Source organism: Geotrypetes seraphini, chromosome 11, assembly GCF_902459505.1.
Source record: "Geotrypetes seraphini chromosome 11, aGeoSer1.1, whole genome shotgun sequence".
In the NCBI taxonomy this organism is placed as follows: Eukaryota; Metazoa; Chordata; class Amphibia; order Gymnophiona; family Dermophiidae; genus Geotrypetes; species Geotrypetes seraphini.
In genome coordinates this window covers 121,776,992-121,797,902 of record NC_047094.1, presented here as the reverse complement: position 1 = coordinate 121,797,902, position 20,911 = coordinate 121,776,992, and the positions used below count along the sequence as shown (strand labels likewise).

General features: G+C 45.4%; 1 long non-coding RNA gene across 1 annotated transcript; it reads left to right on the top strand.

Moving 5' to 3' along the window:
- The first annotated feature begins 7 nt into the window (after positions 1-7).
- Positions 8-19,761, top strand: LOC117368920. Its single transcript, XR_004541036.1, has 4 exons — positions 8-444; positions 18,017-18,584; positions 18,719-18,783; positions 19,198-19,761. It is a non-coding gene; the product is annotated as an uncharacterized LOC117368920 (long non-coding RNA).
- Positions 19,762-20,911: the final 1,150 nt, after the last annotated feature.

Below are 20,911 nucleotides of genomic sequence, written 5' to 3'. Positions count from 1 at the left end.
TGGAGTAGATAACAAGAGTTTAACCTCATTGGAGACGTTGATGCCTCGGGCCAGCTCAGTGTCATGTTCTAATCTAGTGTCAGATTGTCTGGGGGCTTCTGTAGGAAGGCGCTGGACGCGTCAGTGGAACTAGCTTCGTCCGGGGCTTGGCAAAACTCGGAGACTGCCTAGGCAGCAATTTTGGTCTACTCTTAAGCAAACAAAATGACTGCCGATAGCAATAATCTCAAAGAACCATCAGCAGCTACTTTAACCTGCATTTTCATATAATTTCTGTCATGAGCACGATTGAATATGGCAATTGTCAGACTCTTGAAGGTCTGCAGGCTAGGGGCCGCAATATTAATTGGGGGGGGGGGTGTCCTATCGGCACTATTCCGCCAGACCCGCAGTTTTCGATAGACCTTACGTGTGTAAAGTGCGTCACGAGCTTGCAAATATGAGGTAGGTAAAAGATGGATCATCCAGATCTCACTGCAACCTTAACATATCTGTTGCAACTTGAATCCTTGCAAAGCATAGGGGCCAGGGGTAGGCTATTCCGGTCCTCAAGAGCCACAGGTCAGGTTTTCAAAATATCCACAATAAATATGCATGAGATAGATTTGCATCTCAAGGAAGCAGTGCGTGCAAATCCATCTCATACATATTCATTGTGGATATCCTGAAAACCTGACCTGCCTGTGGCTCTGGAGGACTGGAATTGCCTACCCCTGTGCTAGTGTATAGTTTTAGTGCAAAGGCCTGCAGTGGTCTAGGCCAGGGGTTGGCAATTCCGGTCCTCGAGAGCCGGAACCAGATCAGGTTTTCAGGATATCCACAATGAATATGTATGAGATGGACTTGCAAGCACTGCCTCCTTGAGATGCAAATCTATATCATACATATTCATTGTGGATATCCTGAAAACCTGACCTGGCTCCAGCTCTGGCTCTCGAGGACCAGAATTGCCTACCCCTGGTCTAGGCTCTTGTAATTGCATTCAAGACATGCATATGCACTGCACCTTACCTCCAGGGGCGGACTAACCATTGGGACAATAGGGACCTGCCGGAGTGTCCGCTCTTCCCTATCCTCCATTTAATTTAATCATTTTAATAGGTGTTTAAAGTCCTATGATCCTTATTGCCCAGGGACTCAGATCATAGAAACATAGAAAATGACAGCAGATAGCCACATGTCCCATCTAGATCATCTTCTATCTCAGTGATTCCCAACCCTGTCCTGGAGGAACACCAGGCCAATCGGGTTTTCAGGCTAGCCCTAATGAATATGCATGAGAGAGATTTGCATATGATGGAAGTGATAGGCATGCAAATTTGCTTCATGCATATTCATTAGGGCTAGCCTGAAAACCCAATTGGCCTGGTGTTCCTCCAGGACAGGGTTGGGAACCACTGTTCTATCTCTTCCTCCCTGTTAAGATTTTCTTAAATTCAAATACAGTCCTTGTCTTGACAACATCCACCAGGAGAGTTCATTCCAACTCATATCTACCACCCTTTTACTCGTTCATACCAATAGCGGGACAAATATCTTTAAATCATGGTTCAGGGGTCTCTAAGTCCCTCCTTGAGGGCTGCAATCCAGTCGGGTTTTCAGGATTTCCCCAATGAATATGCATGAAATCTATGTTGATGCATCTATTCCTGAAATACTTAGGAGACTAACCCATTCAATCTTAGTCCTTAACAACCGAGCGCAAGAATCACCTGTCGCTAAATCTGTACTTTGTTTGTTCATTCAATCTGTAACTCTGTTTATTCACTCAATCTGTAACATTTCTAAGCATTGTAAACCGCATAGAACTTCACGGTCCTGCGGTATATAAACTGTTATTATTATTATTATTACATTGAGAGCCCTTCCCTTCCCCCTGTATTTAAAAGAATATCTCTAATGTCCATTGTGCCTTCAGTATGAAGAATCAATTTTCATGCATTCAATGTTCAACCAGAAGTTCTATATCACATCTGATAGGATCATAAACAGTCAAATCCACAAAGGCTGTTTTAAAAGATCAAGTTTCAAGGATTGTGTTTTGCTGTATAGCGCAAGAGCTTTGACTGGCAAGGGCTCCCAACCCTACTTTGAATATAAGTTATACAGCCTCATAGATAAGACATACAAATCGGGAGCTCCTCACAATAAAATGGAAAGCCAACTTCAATCTCCCTACTCCCCTTTTACTCATGGCGGAATTCTGTGCCATTGCGCAAGGCAGAATTTGCGCAGACTTTCACAGTTGTGCAGAATCTCCTACTTCCTCGACGTTCCTAGAATGGGTCACGGCATCAGCAGTAATTCCAACATGCTACTTGCTTTTAACCTGGAGGCATCTCTATTGCAGAGAGACTTCCAGGTTAATGGCAGGCAGCACATGGGAATCGATGTTGTGAGGTATTGAAGAGAGGAGGTGAGGAAGGAAAGACGCTCCACCTCCCCAACATTTTTCTAGAGGTGCCTCAACAGTAAGCCTTACCCCCTGGTGGTAAGGCATATTGTTTAGAGAGCCAGTGAAGTCTGTTGTGTAAAAAAAAATCCTGAGGTAGTGCAGATCTGAAGGGTTGCTTTCCCTTTAAATTTTCTGTATTTTACTGTATTTTTCAACTAACGGGCACTTTTTTCCTAGCTAGGTCGCATATGGAGCAATGAGCACTTCACAGGGGAAGAAGTGCTCATTTTGCTCCAGTCGTGAGACACTTGCGGCCCCCCCTGTGCAAGTGGTGTACAGGCCGGTGCGGTGCAGGGGCTCCATCAGCAGCGGCTGCAGGCATCCCGAGCTGCCCACCGCTAGTGCCTTGCAAGTTGGCAGAAAGCAGTGGGGAAGCCCAGTCTTCCCCCACCGCCCACAGAGGGTTTTCCTCAACTGCCAACGGTGAGGGTAAAAAGGATTCCCTTACCCCTGGTTCAGCTGGGGACTCTCTCTCAGCTGTTTCTTTATCAGCTGATGCCGGTTTCGCACTGGCCATTGGGCTGCTATCTTCCCGTCTTCTGAGTTTTCCCGGGGGCGTTTCTTTCACCACATGCAGTCCTTTCGGGGAGCCTGTCGGGGGGCTGGAAATCCCCCCGCCGCTTCCCTTGCAGCCTGCCCTGCCCAATGACTCTTTGCTGGTGGCCCCTCTGGTTCCAGTGGGTACCCGGCTGCGCAGATTTTCTCATAAATGGTAGCAATCACGTCCAATCAGTGGGTCTTGGAGGTGATTCGGGACAGTTATGCTCTAGAGTTTTCCCATTCCTTGCCAGATCATTTTCTAGCTTCTTGTCGCGCCGAGTAGAAGAAGCAGGCTTTTCGCCAGACCCTTCAAAGATTGCTAGATCTCATAGCTGTGGTTCCAGTGCCCCCTCAGGAGTCATGCACCAGCAGGTACTTGATTTACTTTGTGGTGCCCAAGAAAGAGGGGACTTTTCGGCCTATCTTAGATTTGAAGGGGGTCAACAGGGCTCTCAGAGTTCCGTCTTTTCGCATGGAGACACTGTAAAACCATGCTGGTGGGGATCCCTTAATCTTTCGTCGTCCAGAATAGTGTCCAATCTATTTTTAATCAATGTTTCCATGAGTTTACTCACTATTGATGTGAGACTCACCGGTCTTAATTTTCAGCCTCTGACCTGCATCCCTTTTTGTGGAGTGGAATAATGTTGGCGGTTTTCCAGTCCAAGGGAACTTTTCCCTTGCTTATGGAAAGATTGAAAAGCTCGGTTAATGGTTCTGCCAGGACATCTCTCAATTCTCGAAGTACTCTGGGGTGTTGATTATCCGGACCCATAGCTTTGCTTATCTTTACTTTTGATAGCTTATAGTAGACATTGCTCGCTGTAAATTCCATGTCCGGAATGGGTCCTCTGAGCTCCCCTTTGTCTGTAGCTGAGGTCCGGATCTTGGTGCTTCGCAGGTGAAGACTGAGAAGAAGTAGTTATTGTGTAGTTTTGCTTTGTCTGCGTCTGAATCTGCAAAGCTACCATCAGGTTTCTTTAGGCGCCCAATACCGCTTGTGTTCTTCTTCCTGTAGCTAACGTATTTAAAAAAGGATTTATCCTCTTTTTTTAACCTGCCTAGCTATGTTTTCTTCCATCCGGAGTTTGGCCTCTATGACTGTTGCTTTAACTTTTTTAGATTTCACCAGGTAGGTTTCTTTAGATTCTGGTCGGTGTGATTGTTTGTAGGTTGCGAAAGCTTTTTTCTTTTGCTTTACTAGTTCTGAGATCTCTGCAGAGAACCACTGTGGTCTATTTTTTCTGCGTCATTTGCTCACAGTTTTTATATATCTGTTGGTTGCCTCTTGCAGAGTAGATTTCAGAGCTGTCCATAGCACCTCTACATTGTCCGTCTTGCACTGGTTTTGCAGCGCTTTGTAGACATATTCCCCCATGCCCTGAAAGTTAGTTCCTTTAAAATATAAGACCTTAGTCAATGTATTTGACCTACCTAGTGGTCCCTTTCTTGAGGTGGAACCACACCATGTTGTGGTCGCTGGAGACGAACTTCATCCCCACCCATTAGGCATCCTGTTACTTTACCGCCCTCCTTCCCCCTGGAACAAATCCTCCGAAATTGTTCTTGAGACCATAACAAGGGCCTATCTAAAATTCCAAAGACTACTGATCATTGGCGACATAAACCTTCACCTAGAGGACAACACCAACAAGGACACAACTGATTTCAAAGACTTCCTTATTTCTTTAGGCTTCACCGCCCCACCACCCACCCCTACCCACGAAAAGGGGCACTCCATCGACATCATCAGCTTTCTTGACCTGACTGAGCACAAAACCTCCACTGTTGAGACCCGTTGGGAATCTGTTCCCTGGTCTGATCACCTCCTAGGCCATTTTTGCCTCCCTGTCTTCATGTCAGTCCTTGGTACCCCTACCCGAGCCTCAAACTCCATCACCTACCGCAAAAAAATCACTAGTGAACTATTCTGGTCCCAGTTCCTCAACAAATTCCCTCCTCTTCCCACTCTCATGGACCCAGACGCATTCTGGCACAACTGGGTGACTCTTTCGGAAACCACGTACCGTGCTCTTGCCCCGCTAGCCACTAAATCCATCTCCTACTCTCACAAGGCCCCCTGGTATCTCCCATACCACAGGGAACTAAAACAGAAATGCCGAGCCCTCGAGCGAAGATGGAAAAAATCGAAATCCCCTTCAGATAGGCAATCCTGGAGAGAAAACATCAAATCCTACAACTCCATACTAAAAAAAGCTAGGAAGATCTTCTATGGAGATAAAATCTCCAGATCAAAAAACCAAAACAGTACACTCTTCCACATCTGGCGAAACCTAACTTCTAAAAACGACTCCTCCCCCTCCCCCACCCTCCCATCTCCAAATGACTTAGCTAATTTTTTCAACGAGAAGATCTCTACCATAAAGAGTTCGTTCCCCCCAGCTATCTCTTACAACTCTCTTCCTCTGAAAGACTCCGACCCTATCCCTGCTGACAGATCATGGACTACTTTCGAACCTGTATCCGAGCCCCAGATCTCTAAACTCTGCCTGAAACTTAAATCCTGCAAGTGCATCCTAGACCCTTTCCCATCCTACCTCTACGAAAACATCCCAGCGCAGGCCATCTCTTCCCTTACAAACCTTATAAACAAAGCTTTACTATCGGGCCTGTTCTCCTCAGAAATGGGCCACATTGCCTTGTCCCCTCTTCTGAAAAAAGCCGATCTTGACCCTTCCTTACCATCGAACTACCGCCCCATAGCCAACATCCCTCTTTTAACAAAACTTCTGGAGACCATAGTCGCTACCCAGTTCTCCGCTTACCTAGAGAGATTCTCCATCCTCCAACACTACCAATTCGGATTTAGGCCCAACTTCAGCACCGAGTCCCTCCTAGTTTCCCTAATCTCAAAGGTGCAACAACTACACGCCCGAAACAAATTTGCTGTTCTCCTACAGTTCGATCTCTCCGCAGCTTTCGACGTCGTGCACCACGACATACTAATCTACCAACTTTCCGAGATAGGAATAGACTCCTTTGTCCTAAAATGGTTCTCAAACTTCCTTCGCGCACGCTCCTACACTGTCAACGCAAACGGCTCCAAATCCACCTCGTGGACACCATCCTGCGGGGTCCCACAGGGCTCTCCCCTATCCCCTATCCTCTTCAACATGTATATGACCTCCCTGAAGCTTCTCAAACTATCCCCCCTTGAAACAATGTACACATATGCAGACGATATCCTTATCCTCCTCGAAACAGACCAGAACCTTACAAACCTCCAAGAGAACATCACCTCATGCATAATGAGACTTCATGCCTGGTCCCTCTCTGTTCAGATGAAATTAAATGAATCAAAGACAAAACTACTCTGGCTCGGCCCAAAGTTAGCACACCTGCCCACCCTCTTCACTCTACCCACAGGTCCCGCTCTTCGCCTTGAATTCTCAAGCAAGGTCCTCGGCATCATTATCGATTCCTCCCTCTCCCTAAACGATCACCTGAACTCCTTGGCAAAATCATGTTTTTTCAGCCTCCACATGCTTAGGAAAGTTAGATCCTATTTCCACCAAAAACACTTTGCCGTCCTGGTACAATCCATCATCTTATCCAAACTCGATTACTGTAAAGCACAGTTACTTACCGTAACAGGTGTTATCCAGGGACAGCAGGCAGATATTCTTAACGTATGGGTGACGTCACCGACGGAGCCCCGGTACGGACCTTTTAACTAGAAAGTTCTAGTTGGCCGCACCGCGCATGCGCTGGTGCCTTCCCGCCCGACGGAGGAGTGCGTGGTCTCCAGTTAAGATAAGCCAGCTAAGAAGCCAACCCGGGGAGGTGGGTGGGTCGTAAGAATATCTGCCTGCTGTCCCTGGATAACACCTGTTACGGTAAGTAACTGTGCTGTATCCCAGGACAAGCAGGCAGCATATTCTTAACGTATGGGTGACCTCCAAGCTAACAGAGAGGGAGGGGGGATGGTTGGCCATTAGGAAAATAAATTTTGTAACACAGATTGGCCGAAGTGTCCATCCCGCCTGGAGAAGGCATCCAGGCAGTAGTGAGTAGTGAATGTGTGAACTGAAGACCAAGTGGCCGCCTTGCAGATTTCCTCAATAGGCGTAGAGCGGAGGAAAGCCACAGAAGCAGCCATAGCTCGGACCCTGTGGGCCGTGACAGCTCCTTCCAGCGACAGGCCAGCCCGAGCATAACAGAACGCAATACAGGCAGCAAGCCAATTGGACAGCGTCCGTTTAGATACAGGGTGACCCAGACGGTTAGGATCGAAGGTCAGAAAGAGTTGAGGAGAGGAGCGGTGAGCCCTGGTACGGTCAAGGTAGTACGCCAGGGCACGCTTACAATCCAGCGTGTGAAGAGCCTGTTCCCCAGGATGAGAATGGGGTTTAGGGAAGAAGACAGGCAGTACGATGGACTGGTTGAGGTGAAAGGCTGAAACCACCTTAGGAAGGAATTTAGGATGGGTACGCAGAACCACCTTGTCATGGTGAAAAACAGTGAACGGTGGATCGGCGACCAGTGCATGTAGCTCACTAACCCTCCTGGCAGAGGTGATGGCAATGAGGAAAAGCACCTTCCATGTGAGAAGTTTGAGCGAGGTAGTAGCAAGAGGCTCAAAAGGAGGTTTCATGAGGGCTGACAAAACCACATTGAGGTCCCAGACGACGGGAGGAGGCTGAAGAGGTGGTTTGATATTGAAGAGGCCTCTCATGAACCGGGAAACCAGAGGATGAGCCGTGAGGGGTTTTCCAAGAATAGGCTCATGAAACGCAGTGATGGCACAGAGGTGCACTCTGATTGAGGTCGACTTGAGGCCAGCGTCGGAGAGAGAGAGCAAATAGTCCAGTACAGTTTCCACCGCCAGGGAGGTGGGATTGTGATGATGAAGGAGACACCAAGCGGAGAACCGGGTCCACTTCTGATGGTAACATTGGAGTGTGGAGGGTTTCCTGGAGGCATCCAAAATGCGACGGACCGGCTGAGACAGGTTTGCTGGAGAGGTCAGCCCGAGAGAAACCAAGCTGTCAGGTGGAGGGAAGACAGATTGGGATGCAGCAGAGACTGATGTTGCTGCGTAAGCAGAGAAGGAAATACAGGAAGAGGAATGGGCTCCCTGGCGCTGAGTTGAAGCAGGAGGGAGAACCAGTGTTGTCTGGGCCACCGAGGAGCGATGAGAATCATGGTGGCCCTGTCCTTGCGGAGCTTGAACAGGGTCCGCAACATCAGAGGAAGTGGAGGGAAGGCATAGAGGAACCGATCCGTCCAGTCGAGTAGGAAAGCATCCGGGGCCAGACGATGTGGAGAGAAGAGTCTGGAGCAGAACTGGGGCAGCTGATGGTTGTGAGGAGCTGCAAAGAGGTCCACCTGTGGAGTGCCCCATCGAGCAAAGATGGAGTGGAGAGTGGGAGGATCCAGGGTCCACTCGTGAGGTTGAAGGATGCGGCTGAGCCGGTCGGCCAGGGAGTTCTGTTCGCCCTGGATATAGACGGCTTTGAGGTACAGATTGTGGGCTGTGGCCCAGGTCCAAATTCGGAGGGCCTCCTGACAAAGGAGACGAGATCCGGTGCCGCCTTGCTTGTTGATGTAGTACATGGCGACTTGGTTGTCCGTGCACAGGAGAAGAACCTGAGGATAGAGAAGGTGCTGGAAGGCCTTGAGAGCATAAAACATGGCTCTGAGTTCCAGGAAATTGATGTGATGTTGACGCTCCTGAGGGGTCCAGAGGCCCTGGGTGCGTAGATCCCCCATGTGAGCTCCCCATGCATAGGGGGAGGCATCTGTGGTGATGATCATGGAATGAGGGGGCGGATGAAGAAGGAGGCCCCTGGAAAGATTTGAGGAGTTCAACCACCATTGAAGAGATTGCTGAAGAGATGATGTTACAGAGATGGGATGAGAAAGAGGATCCCTGGTCTGTGACCATTGGTTGGCGAGGGTCCATTGTGGTATTCTCAGATGGAGTCGCGCCAGAGGAACCACATGGACTGTCGAGGCCATGTGACCCAGAAGAATCATCATCTTGCGAGCAGGGATGGATGGTTGGAGGAGTACCTGTCGACAGAGGTGAAGCAGTGTCCGGTGCCGGTCGGCAGGAAGGAACGCTCTCATGGAGTTGGTATCGAGAAGAGCTCCGATGAACTGAAGGCGCTGCGTGGGAAGCAGATGCGACTTGGGATAATTGATCTCGAACCCCAGGAGATGGAGGAAAGAGATGGTGTGGTGAGTGGATTGCAGCACAAGTGGAGCGGTTGTTGCTTTCACCAACCAATCGTCCAAGTAGGGGAACACTTGTAGGTTGTGGGACCTGAGAAAGGCCGCTACCACAATCAGGCACTTGGTGAACACCCTGGGCGATGATGCGAGACCAAAGGGCAGCACCTTGTATTGATAGTGGTGATTCTGAACCTGGAATCGGAGGTAGCGACGTGAAGCCTGATGGATTGGAATGTGGGTGTAGGCCTCCTTGAGGTCCAGGGAGCATAGCCAGTCGTGTTGAGAGAGAAGAGGATAAAGTGTGGCAAGGGAGAGCATTCTGAACTTCTCCTTGACCAAACACTTGTTGAGGTTCCTGAGGTCGAGGATAGGACGAAGATCTCCCGTTTTCTTGGGTACCAGGAAGTAGCGGGAGTAAAAACCTTGACCCCTCTGGTCTTGCGGAACTTCTTCGATGGCATTGAGGAGGAGAAGGGATTGGACCTCCCGAAGGAGGAGAGGAATTTGGGAGGAGTGAGAAGCAGACTCTACGGGAGGATGATCTATGGGTAGAGTTTGGAACCTTAGTGAGTATCCGTGACGGATGATGTTGAGAACCCACAGGTCTGACGTGATGGCCTCCCAGCGGTGGAGGAAGATGGTGAGGCGGCCTCCGATAGGCTGAGGAAGAGGCATGGAAGGTTGGAGACTGGCTATGCCCTGGAGACAGGAGTCAAAAGGGCTGAGGGTTTTTAGTCGAAGGGAGAGGCTTGGTCGCCTGGTGGGACTGAGAACGAGCCTGAGTGTGTTGTTGTTGTTGGTGGCGAGGCCGGCGGGATTGTTGCTGAGGGGGATTCAGCGGCCTGGCAGAGAATCGACGTTGATAAGAGGACTGAGGCCTGTATGGTCGTGCCGGTGGAGTCTTCTTTTTCGGCTTGATGAGGGTGTCCCATCTGGTCTCATGAGCCGAAAGTTTTTGTGTTGTGGTATCAAGAGATTCCCCAAAAAGTTCATCACCAAGGCAGGGCGCGTTGGCGAGACGGTCCTGGTGGTTCACATTTTTTTTTTTTTTTAAAAAGGAAGGTAAAGTCAAAAGACAAAATATAGAACAAAAAGGGATCAAAAAATCGCGAGCGGGAAGGCAAAATAGAGTTTTCAACGGCCGTTGAAAGCACATGCGTCTTCTTCGCTCCGCGGAAACGAAGAAACTGGAGACCACGCACTCCTCCGTCGGGCGGGAAGGCACCAGCGCATGCGCGGTGCGGCCAACTAGAACTTTCTAGTTAAAAGGTCCGTACCGGGGCTCCGTCGGTGACGTCACCCATACGTTAAGAATATGCTGCCTGCTTGTCCTGGGATAATGCCATTTACCTGTGCCTAACAAAAAAAAGTCTTCACAGACTCCAGCTCATCCAGAATACTGCGGCCAAATTGATTTTTGCTAAACGCAAATTTGATCATGTCTCCCCCTTACTTACCAAGCTCCACTGGCTCCCTGTACTTTCCAGAATTCACTTCAAATGCTCCTGTCTAGCTTTCAAGATAATTCATGGCATCCTTCCGCCACTAATCCCTCTATCCTTCCTCGCCCAAACGCCTGCTACCACCAGATCCGCCCACAGACATAAACTATCCTTCCCCTCTCTACGTGGCATCCCCCACGCAGGCAAACTGGGAAGATCCCTCCTCTCCAAAATCACGGGCCTTTGGAACGATCTCACTATCCCGCTGCGAAACCTGGGCTCCCTCCAGCTGTTCCGGAAACAACTGAAAACCTGGCTTTTCTCTAATATATAACATCTCCTTCCTACTTCCCCCTTTTCATATGCCCTTGTAAACTCTCTCTCCCCTCTTCTTGTATTTTTAGGCTTTGTAAACCGTGTCGAGCTCCGCCTGCGTGGAGATGATGCGGTATATAAACTTAAGGCTTAGTTTAGTTTAGTTTAGTTTAGTTTCTCCCACCGATATTTCTGTGACACTGTCTCCGTTGGTGAGCAACAGGTCCAGGATTGCCTGATCCCTGGTGGATTCTAGTACCATCTGCTTGAGGTGTGCTCTTCGCTGGTAGTAGCGGAAGGTTCGTTCCAGTCCACATCAGGCATATTGAAGTCTCCCAATAACACTGTGTCTCCACGCAATGTCATCAATTAGTTCATCGTCTACATCCCCCTTTTGTATTGGTGGTCTGTATACAACACCAAGGTACAGGCATTTGTTATTGCCCCTGGCAAGGTTCACCCAGAGGGATTCTCCCTTATACTTGATGTCGGTGATTTTAGTAACTTTGATGTCTTCTCTAATGTACAGAGCTACTCCTCCTCCTGATTTGCCTTCTCTGTCGCGACGGAGTAAGTTATATCCTGGTATGACCATGTCCCATCCGTGGGACTCCGAGAACCACCTTTCTGATATCGCCACTACGTCAAGGTCGGCATTCCTCATTTCCACTTCTAGTTCCAGAATTTTATTGCCCAAGCTACGGGTATTAGCATACATAGCTGTCCATACTTTTTGTTTGTATGGAGTGTTCTCTGTTCGAGATAGTTTGTCCCTTTCAATCTTGCTTTTGTCGCCCTTATTATTGCCTTTGTCTCCTTTAGTATTCTCCTCCACTTTATCGACTTGATTACTTACCTCTGACTTCCCTGACTCCAAGATAGATTCTCCATCTCTCCCTCTGCCCCCCGCTTTATCGACTCGAATACTTACCCCAGATACTAAGTCTCTGTCTCTCGCTCTGGCTCCCTGTTAACTAACGCGTGATAATTTGCTTTCCTTGATCATGCCTATGTCTCCTTTGGTATAGCCTCTGTTCCCTTTAGTATTCACGCGATTACTTGCCACACAGCTAGAAAAAGGGGAGGAGGGGGATTGAGATATCTGGCCTTTACTTCTATTTGGGGCAATGGAGGTAAAACCCGGATGTCTCAATCCGTCCATATGATGTTGCTGCTTTCTAAATCAAAGCTACAGAGTGTAGAGATGCAAGCTGTTTCCCGTGACACCTAGGAGCCAATTGTTGCCGTGCCTACCCTCTTCAAACTGGCAGAATATGGCCGATTGTTGCAGGATGTAGGAATCGTGGGTAGATCCTAGAAATCTGGCCACCACATTCATGATCAACATATCTGAGTTGCACACCACCTGCACGTTAAGGGAATGGAAATGCTTCTGGTTCCGGTAGCAGGATTCCGTGGCAATGGGCGGGACTAATGCCACGTGTGTACAGTCGATGGCCCCCATGACCTGTGGTATTCCGGCTACAGTCTCAAATGATGCTCCTAGGGCTTCCCATGCTGCCCTGGTGTTGTACAAGGAAATATAATTTCTCACTCTGGCCATCATGGCACCGGAACCAATACCAAACCAATCCATTGCTTGATACATGAAGGTCCACTCCACACGATTAAAGGCCTTCTTTGCATCCAAGGACACAGAGAAGGCCGGGTCTTCCATGGATTTTGTTAAATTTAACATATGAAAAGCCAATCTGGTGTCTTTGAGCAATGAAACCCGTTTGGTACATACCGATAATATAAGGGAGAGCCTTGGCTAAGTGCAAAGCCAATAACATACCACCAATGAAAACAAAAACTGTGGATACAGATGTTCTGGAGATAATTTATTAAACACTGATATGTAAAACCATGAAAATTCAATTTAAAAAGTACAATGATAAAAAATACAGTGATAAAAATCCAACTGGACCCTAACATAGCCATAGTTTTCCATCCACATTAATTAAAGAAATAAGCCTTTAGTTTGAAACCAACATGGGATCTTTATTTGGCTTCAGCAAAACAATAGTTAACGATTCTGCCATAGTACCTAATATACAACCTTTAATTAGTTGTGACTGATATAAATTTAGAAGATGAGGTAAAAGTGTAATTTGAATTGATTTGTAAAACTCCACAGTGAATCCATCACCACCTGGAGCGGATCCAACTCTAAGGGACTTCAATGCTGTCTGAAGTTCTTTAAGTGATATAGGCGCATCAAGATTATCTTTTATATGCTCGGGGATTTTTGGCCCCTGAATTAATTTAAAAAATTCAGTTCCCTCAATTTCTTTATTTGAATAAAGCTCAGAAGAATACAAAGCCTTATAATATTCTAAAAATTGTTTTAAGATATTGCCAATTTGTGCATGGGTTTTACCTTTCTTATCACTAATAGCTACAATCTTTACTTTTCTTTTTTTGGCTTTGAGATAATTAGCTAATAATCTTCCCGCTTTATTCGAGTTTCCATAATACAGAGCTTGCCGAGCAAACAAATCTTTCCTAGTCAATTGTGAGGAAATCCCATTATATTTATATTTAGCTTTCAACAGAGCCTGCAATGTATTTTGTTCCCATTTCGAAGCCAATTGTGACTCTAAAGTCTTAATAATTTGTTCCAAATTAGAAAATTCCTTTTTTTTTTTTTTAACTCTTGGAGCATCTTCCGGATTGGTTAATATTAGCATGGCAACTCCTGTCCCCATTGCGATTGTGCTATATTTTAAGTATCAAGTTACCTAGGATTTTATAAGGACAATAGAATTTTATTCTCCACATGGCAAACATTAAAATTTATTAATAACCTAATACCTATTCCGATTCATCAATCCACGTGTCAGTCTTTATGGTTGAACTCCAAGTTCAAATTGGTGAGTCTAAGATCCTCTGGAAGCATTGGCTGCAGGTGGGTATACGCATATTAGATGATGTGTTATCAAATGGGAAAATGCTTGATTTTTCACGACTGCAACAATCATTCGGTATTTCAAAGTCTAAAGCATATAAGTGGTTGCAGTTGAATGACCATTCTGAAGGGGTTCCCCGATTGGCAAAATTTTAAAAATCAGTATAGCTTGCTGGGCTTATGCTTCCAGACAGATTTGCTAGGGCATCAGGCAGCCAAGTGGTATAAATTAATATCTGACTTTTTGAACAAGAAACCTAAAACTAGTCTAAAAGACATTTGGAGTATTGAGATTAAGCAACATAATTCTGCTACTCAATGGCCACGGGTTTGGTCTTGGAGGATGAGATGTACAGCATCAGCATCTATGAGACAGACTTGGGTTTTTTTGTTATATAGAATTTTTTGTACCCCTGTTCGTTTGCAAAAGTTAGATAGTTCTAAGTCTAATAGATGCTGGCACTGTCATCTTGATAAAGGGACACTAGATCATCTGCTATTCTATTGTCCCTTGATACTTAAATTTTGGAGATCCATATGGGGTCAAATCAATATTGAAGTTTCACTGTCATTGTCATATGACATTGTGTTGTTTGGAACTCTTAATACCCAAGAGTTCAATTGTTGCAACTAATAATAGATTACTTCTTATCATGATAGGAGTTGCTATGCAGTTAATCACAAAAAACTGGTAAAATTGGGATAGGCAAAATTATAACTTTTGGTGGGAAACCTTATACCAAGTTTATAAGTTTGAATGTATGAATTCATTACAATTGGGACATTATAATAAATTTAAAGAGGTTTAGGATCAATTAATAAAATTTTGTAAGAATTGATTATTAGTATTACCCTTTGATTTCTGAATGAAGGTTATACATATCCAGGATGGGTCAGTGGGAGGGGGGAGATTTGAACTTATCTTGTTATTTGATTGTAATGAGTGCTGTTTTATTTTTTTTACCAATGTTGGTTAATCTGTTGCACTTTGTGTTGGCTGTTAAAATGAATAAAGAATTGGGAGAAAAAAAAAGAAAATTCCATTTTTAACAATCTCTTAATATGTGCCGAATAAGAAATGATTTGCCCTCATAGTAGCTTTTGGCAACTGTTCAATTGCCTATTAGTGTTATTTCTGTTTTGTATTCCCTGTTTGTTATTGTTTTATATTTTCTGCTATTACTTTATAAAATAAGCAACTTTGAAAATGTTTTTGAGAAAGGTGGTATATTAAGTGATTAATGAACTAAATTAAAATTGTATGCTGTGGAATCAGACTGTTTAATCAAATATGAAATATTCTGATCCCAATAAACACACAGTTATTGAAAGCAATAATGTATCAAAATTCATCTTCTGCCAGAGAACTAAATCCACACATTCTCCAGATGAAGACATTTTCTCTTCCCTCTTTTTTTTCCCTGTAATCCTGGCTCTCTCTCATTCCAGGCCTGCTTACATCCCTTTAGATGGTAGTCATGTGCTCTCAATTTGCTGGCACCTGAGTACACATGGCCTGTCCATCTGTCTTACTGTTGTCAGGCTGAGCAGTGCTGTTATAACCTAAGACAAGTCACCTACCAGCAGGGTGCTAGCCTCTGCCCCTTCCCCAGCAAACATACAATGAGGGACAAAAATAAGAGAAAATGACAGAATTCCCCAACAGAAAGCATTCACTGGGTTGCTTTTTTCTTTTAAATGTTTCTTTCCACAGAGTCATAATTACAGGTTTTCCTTATTTTGTTATTCAATATCTTAACTCCAGTACACTCCAGTACATATCATCTATCTCAGTTCCCCCTTCTACCCCCATTCCTTCTCAACCCCCGATAACAAGCACAATCTTTCATATATCTGTAGAACTGTCTTTCTCCCTTTCATTTCACTGCAGTATAGGGTTCAAAAGATTTCCAGATGGGTACCACCTCTCAATTTGGTACAACTTTTACATCTCTATAGAGACAGATAGGGAGACCATCTGGCCACCATCATAAAAAATAAGATTAGCTCCTGTATAAGAACATTCAAAAGAAATATCTTGGGATCCCAATCTAGTTTTGTTATGTTGCTCTTTCTTCCAGTAAGGGACCAATATTTCCAATCCCCACCCCCCATAAGCTGAGTGCCATCGTGGCCACCTTTTTGCAATCATAGTACTTAGACACTCTCGTATATATTCCACAGCCTCTGGATGCATGAAATACCTTCTGCAGTACACCTTATATGCATTTTCAATGGACGTTGTAGACATAGAAGACATTGCAATTGAGGTCCCTTTCCCAGGCCTCATACACTGAAAATTATCACTCTAAAGGCTGTGCCAATATTTGATAACATTTGGACATAACTGACCTCTAAATGAAGAGTCAGAAAGATGTTTATCCCCTTTCAATGTGTGAGGAGGGGATTCCTTTGTTCACTGAATCTTTCAAAGTGCAGAAATTCAGCAAACAGGTCTTTGATGTCATGGACCATTCAGGCCTTTATCTGCCATCATTTATATGTTCCTATAACAACAGGGAAACTGTCTGTACATTATATAAACTCCTTCACTGACAACAACAGAGAGCTACTATTGGCTGTTTTGAAAGATTCAGAGGGTTTTTTTTTCAGCCTGAGATCAGTGTAGAAGGAGAGAGAAAAGCAGATGGAGTGAGAAGGTGAAATGGAGTAGGGAGAAGCAGCTTGTCTCTCCGGTTAATAGTTTGGTGGGAACTGGCAGAGAATTTCTCTAAGTAGCTGCATCAATGTCCCAGAACTCTGAATATACTGGTAAAGAGGGAATTTCAGTTTGTCCTATTTACACTCTTTTTACCTGATAATGTTTTTTTCTGGCCTGCCTCTTGTGCATATAACTGACCATAGGGTACCATAGGAGGCTAAGAGTTACAAATGTTTCCTTTCCCATCCTGTGTATCTAGGGTTATCAGATTTTCTGTCCGGAAAATCTGGACCCCTAGACCCGCCCCCAGGTCCACCCAGTCCCACCCATCCCTGCCCATCACACCCTGGTTCCGCCCTGTCATGCCCCTAAGCCCCGCCTCAAATCTCCCCCCCCCCCCCCACTGCCTTCTCTCGTCGGGCAGGACATCTGCATATGCACAGATGTCCACGAAGGAAAGTTTTTCAAAATCTGGACAAAGTTCCGCATTTTGAAAAGCTGTCCGGACCCCCTGGACATGTCCTCAAAAGGAGGACTTGTCTGGGGAAATCTGGACATCTGGTAACCCTATGTGTATCCAGTAATGCCTCACATGTAGAACAAAAACAAAACATCTTTAATTAATCAATATTTTGTCAGGGTCCTTTCCCAGTATTTCCAACCCTCCCAATTTCTGTCTCATTACCTCCTTTGCTACCTTAGCAGGCCCACATGCATCCCCATATGAAGCTTAACATCTCACCCTGGATGCGCTTCAACTTCTTTTCTGGGAACATAATTCAAAGAAAGATAAATGTGTTATTTCTACACCTGCCAGTTATCTGCCCCTTCCAGACCTGTGGAGGGGTATAATAAAACCAAATGTCTAAGTCTGTTTGGGCTTAGGGTGCTTGTCACCCAAAGTCGGCAGCATCCAAAGTCAATTCTCAAAAAATACGTCCAAAATTTTTTTTTACAAAAATTGTCTACTTCTACTTCCAGCCGTTTGATCGTCCAGACTGCTAGTACATCTATCTTTATACTACATTCTCGTCAAAGTCCCAAAAACCTAGAACCATCCCTTTTGGACGTGGGAGGGGTCTGTAAAGTGATGGACTGGCCACCCAGACATGGCAACAGAATAGTGGGGTACCTTACAGGGCATTGCTGTGAACTTCACAAAAAGGATGCCACATAAACATCTCACCACAACTCATGGTGAGCCCCCCAAAACCTACTATACCCACCTGTCTACAACCCCAATAGCCCTTATGGCTGCAGGTGCCACCTACATGGAAGTACAGTAGGGTTTGGGTTTTTCTGGTGGACTCACATTTTTCATAATGAATGCAGTGGTTAGAGTGGCTTATGGGGAGTGATGAGGGGGGCATTGGGTTATCTGGTTGGACAGGTTAATGGGGGAATTGGTAACTTTGGTAAATATCTATGTTCCTAATTACAAGCAGGGACTATTTTTGGATGAAGTTTTGGCCAAAGTACTGTTCTCCTTGCAGGTGATCATGTCTATCCCCTGAGGACGTGATTGATGACCCCAATTGTGCATCCCCAACAGCCGGAGGAGGAGCGTTATAACCGGGCTCTGAACACCACAAGGACCATCGTAGAACGTGCGTTTGGGTTGCTCAAGTCCCGCTTTAGATGTCTACACCACTCAGGAGGGCAACTGCTGTACAGGCCCGACAAGGTGTCCAAGATGTTTGTTGCCTGCTGCATGCTACATAACCTAGCGCTGAGAAGACGGATGCCATTCCCTCCTGAGCCGGTCCAAGACAGTGACGATGACGAGGACATCCAACCTAGATGGAGGCCTCTACCTGAGCAAGAGGAGCATAGGAAAGGGCAGGTGGTCAGTGACAACCTAATAAGAGTCCATTTCTTGGGATAATGGTGAGTATATTTATGTGAACCCCAAACAGCTTCTCTCTCTCTGTCTATCTCTGTCTCATGTGACTGAATGTGATCATGCCTCTTTCTCTAGGCAGCAGTTAAAGCTCAGATGTTCCTGACCACCAAAGCAAGAAGTTATTGGTAGCAGCTCAAGTATTAAAGGTAGAATAATAGGTGAGAATCGAATATAGCTATCTTTGTTTTTGGCCTCATTCACTCTGTTGCTCCTGTATATCATTCCATTAGGAGGCTTTATGATGAATTGCCCACATGTCAAATAGCTAACAGCTTTCATACTCTTGTTGCAGGTTGGATGTCCAAGACTTTCATCGTCACCATACAAGGGCATCGTAATGTGCTTCTTGATGGCCTGGTAAGAGCTAGCATTTTAGGATCTCTTGGTTTTTTGTTGTTTTACCAACAACAAATCGTAAATCAACACATGCTGGTGTTAGGTTAGCATATCTGTTGATTGAACACCCCCTTAGTTTTAGGTATAAATGACATCTACAGTGGAAGCTCAGAGAAAGCCGATTGGATGACCTATACTGCTAAAATGTTAAACTATGGCTATCAGAAGCCTATATGCTGCTCAGCTTTCCACTTCTTGTAGGAGTTAATGATGGTATTGGTCTACATGTTTCTGTGTAGCATAAGACTATAGCACCCCCTCCTTCTCCATGCTGGTACTTCCAGTTCAACTGAAGCTATAGGGTAACTGTAGGTGTTGTGACAGTTTGAGGTGGGGGACTTTTCCAATGTATTAACATGCTTCACCTCTTTGCAGGTGTTCGGGCCCAGCTGACCTCCTCCTGTGGCTAGCATCTCATCGTGAAGCTGTTCCTGTGATATGGGCGGATCCTGTGACCTATTCCTGATACTTGTGCATAGGTAGGTACAAGACATTTGTGCTCACTTCCACTAACCTTCAACATTCCAAACAGTGTGTGTAGGTTCCTAGTTCTCATATGGACTCTGTAACAAGGAGGATGGCTTTTATTTCCCTTGCTTCAATGGCAGAAAGCTCAGGCCTTTATTCTCTGACCTCCTTACTTCCCTTTCTTCCAGTGCACCAAAGAACATCCTACATCTCTGAAACCATCTTCCTTTTCCTACAACCTGCCTTATCCTACCGGGGGGTCTGTGAGGAAACCTTAATAATTAAAAGCGCACTGACATTTGTACCCTTTCCTCCAGTAGGCTGGCAGTTGAATTGGACCTAGGAGTGGCTTACTCTGTATACCGGTGTAGCTGTGATCCATCTCAGTGAACTGCAGTTGCATGCTGTTACACTTGCACACCGCTTTTCTGGACTGTGCAAGGATTGTACATTTGAGTGTCAATGAAATGACATGATATTCTACAATAAAAATCTTAAACCATTTATGGATATTGTGATTACTTACCAAAGGAATGGCAGGGCCTAGTCAGATACATTGAGTAGTACACAGGCATTAGTGTTTCCTTAGGTACCGCTGTAAATTGATCACTCTTATCACATTGAGCTTTGGCTAAGGGCCAGGTTGGAAAGGTAAGAAGTGGGGTAGCAAACAGGTGTGTGTGTGGGGGGGGAACTAGGGGTTGTCATGTCTCACCAGTTGCTCACCAGTCCAATGACATCACCTCAGAGCCTGCAAATAGCATAATTAAGAAGATGGCATTACTAGGGACCATCTTGTGGTTTGTAGGAAAATATATTCCTTCTTACACACCTGGGTTTCACTTCATAGCCTTCTGCCTGAGATCAGCCTGAGATCACTTCTTCCGTTCCACACATAGCCTTCTGCTTACATTGCATATCATCTCACCTCAGTTGCATAACATTACCCTCGCCTGCTGCATTGTTAGATTATACATCTGAGAAAACCACACAGGAAACGTATAAACCTATCATGTCACAATCAGCTCAAAGAAAGCATTTCTGGCTCACCAGGTTAATGTGCCTGGTACAACATCTCAAGCTCACCAGTTCAACTCCCACCCTCACCATCCCTCTTTTTCACAGCTTCCTATTAGCTCTCAAAGGAGTATGTATGTATGTAGACTTTGTTGTTTTTCATCAGCATTGTGCATCAGATACATTCATTTGCTCTCAGCTACAAGCCATTGTGGTAGGAATGGATTTCCTGCTATGCAATATCTGCATAGGACAACAGATAGAAGAGTTTACTAAAACGTCAGAGGGCATGGACAGGTATTGTAGGAAGGTGTACATGTTTTTGAGATGTATCCTAGAGACATTCCGGTTGGTATATTCAGCTTGGCTGGTTGTGGTGTTATGCTGCAGGAGTGTGTGTTGGAGTGGGGGAGGGGGGTTTATGATGACAGAGAACAAACAGGCTGCTGAGAAGTGCTGCAGATCATTTTAAAAATCAACTCAAATATGATTACGCAAAGGAATGGCTAAGGAGTTTGAAGGTTTTCTGGTAGAAAAATGAATATCAAATATGCGCTAACCATACTCAAGACCTGAACCCCTGACGTACGGAAAACAAATGCAA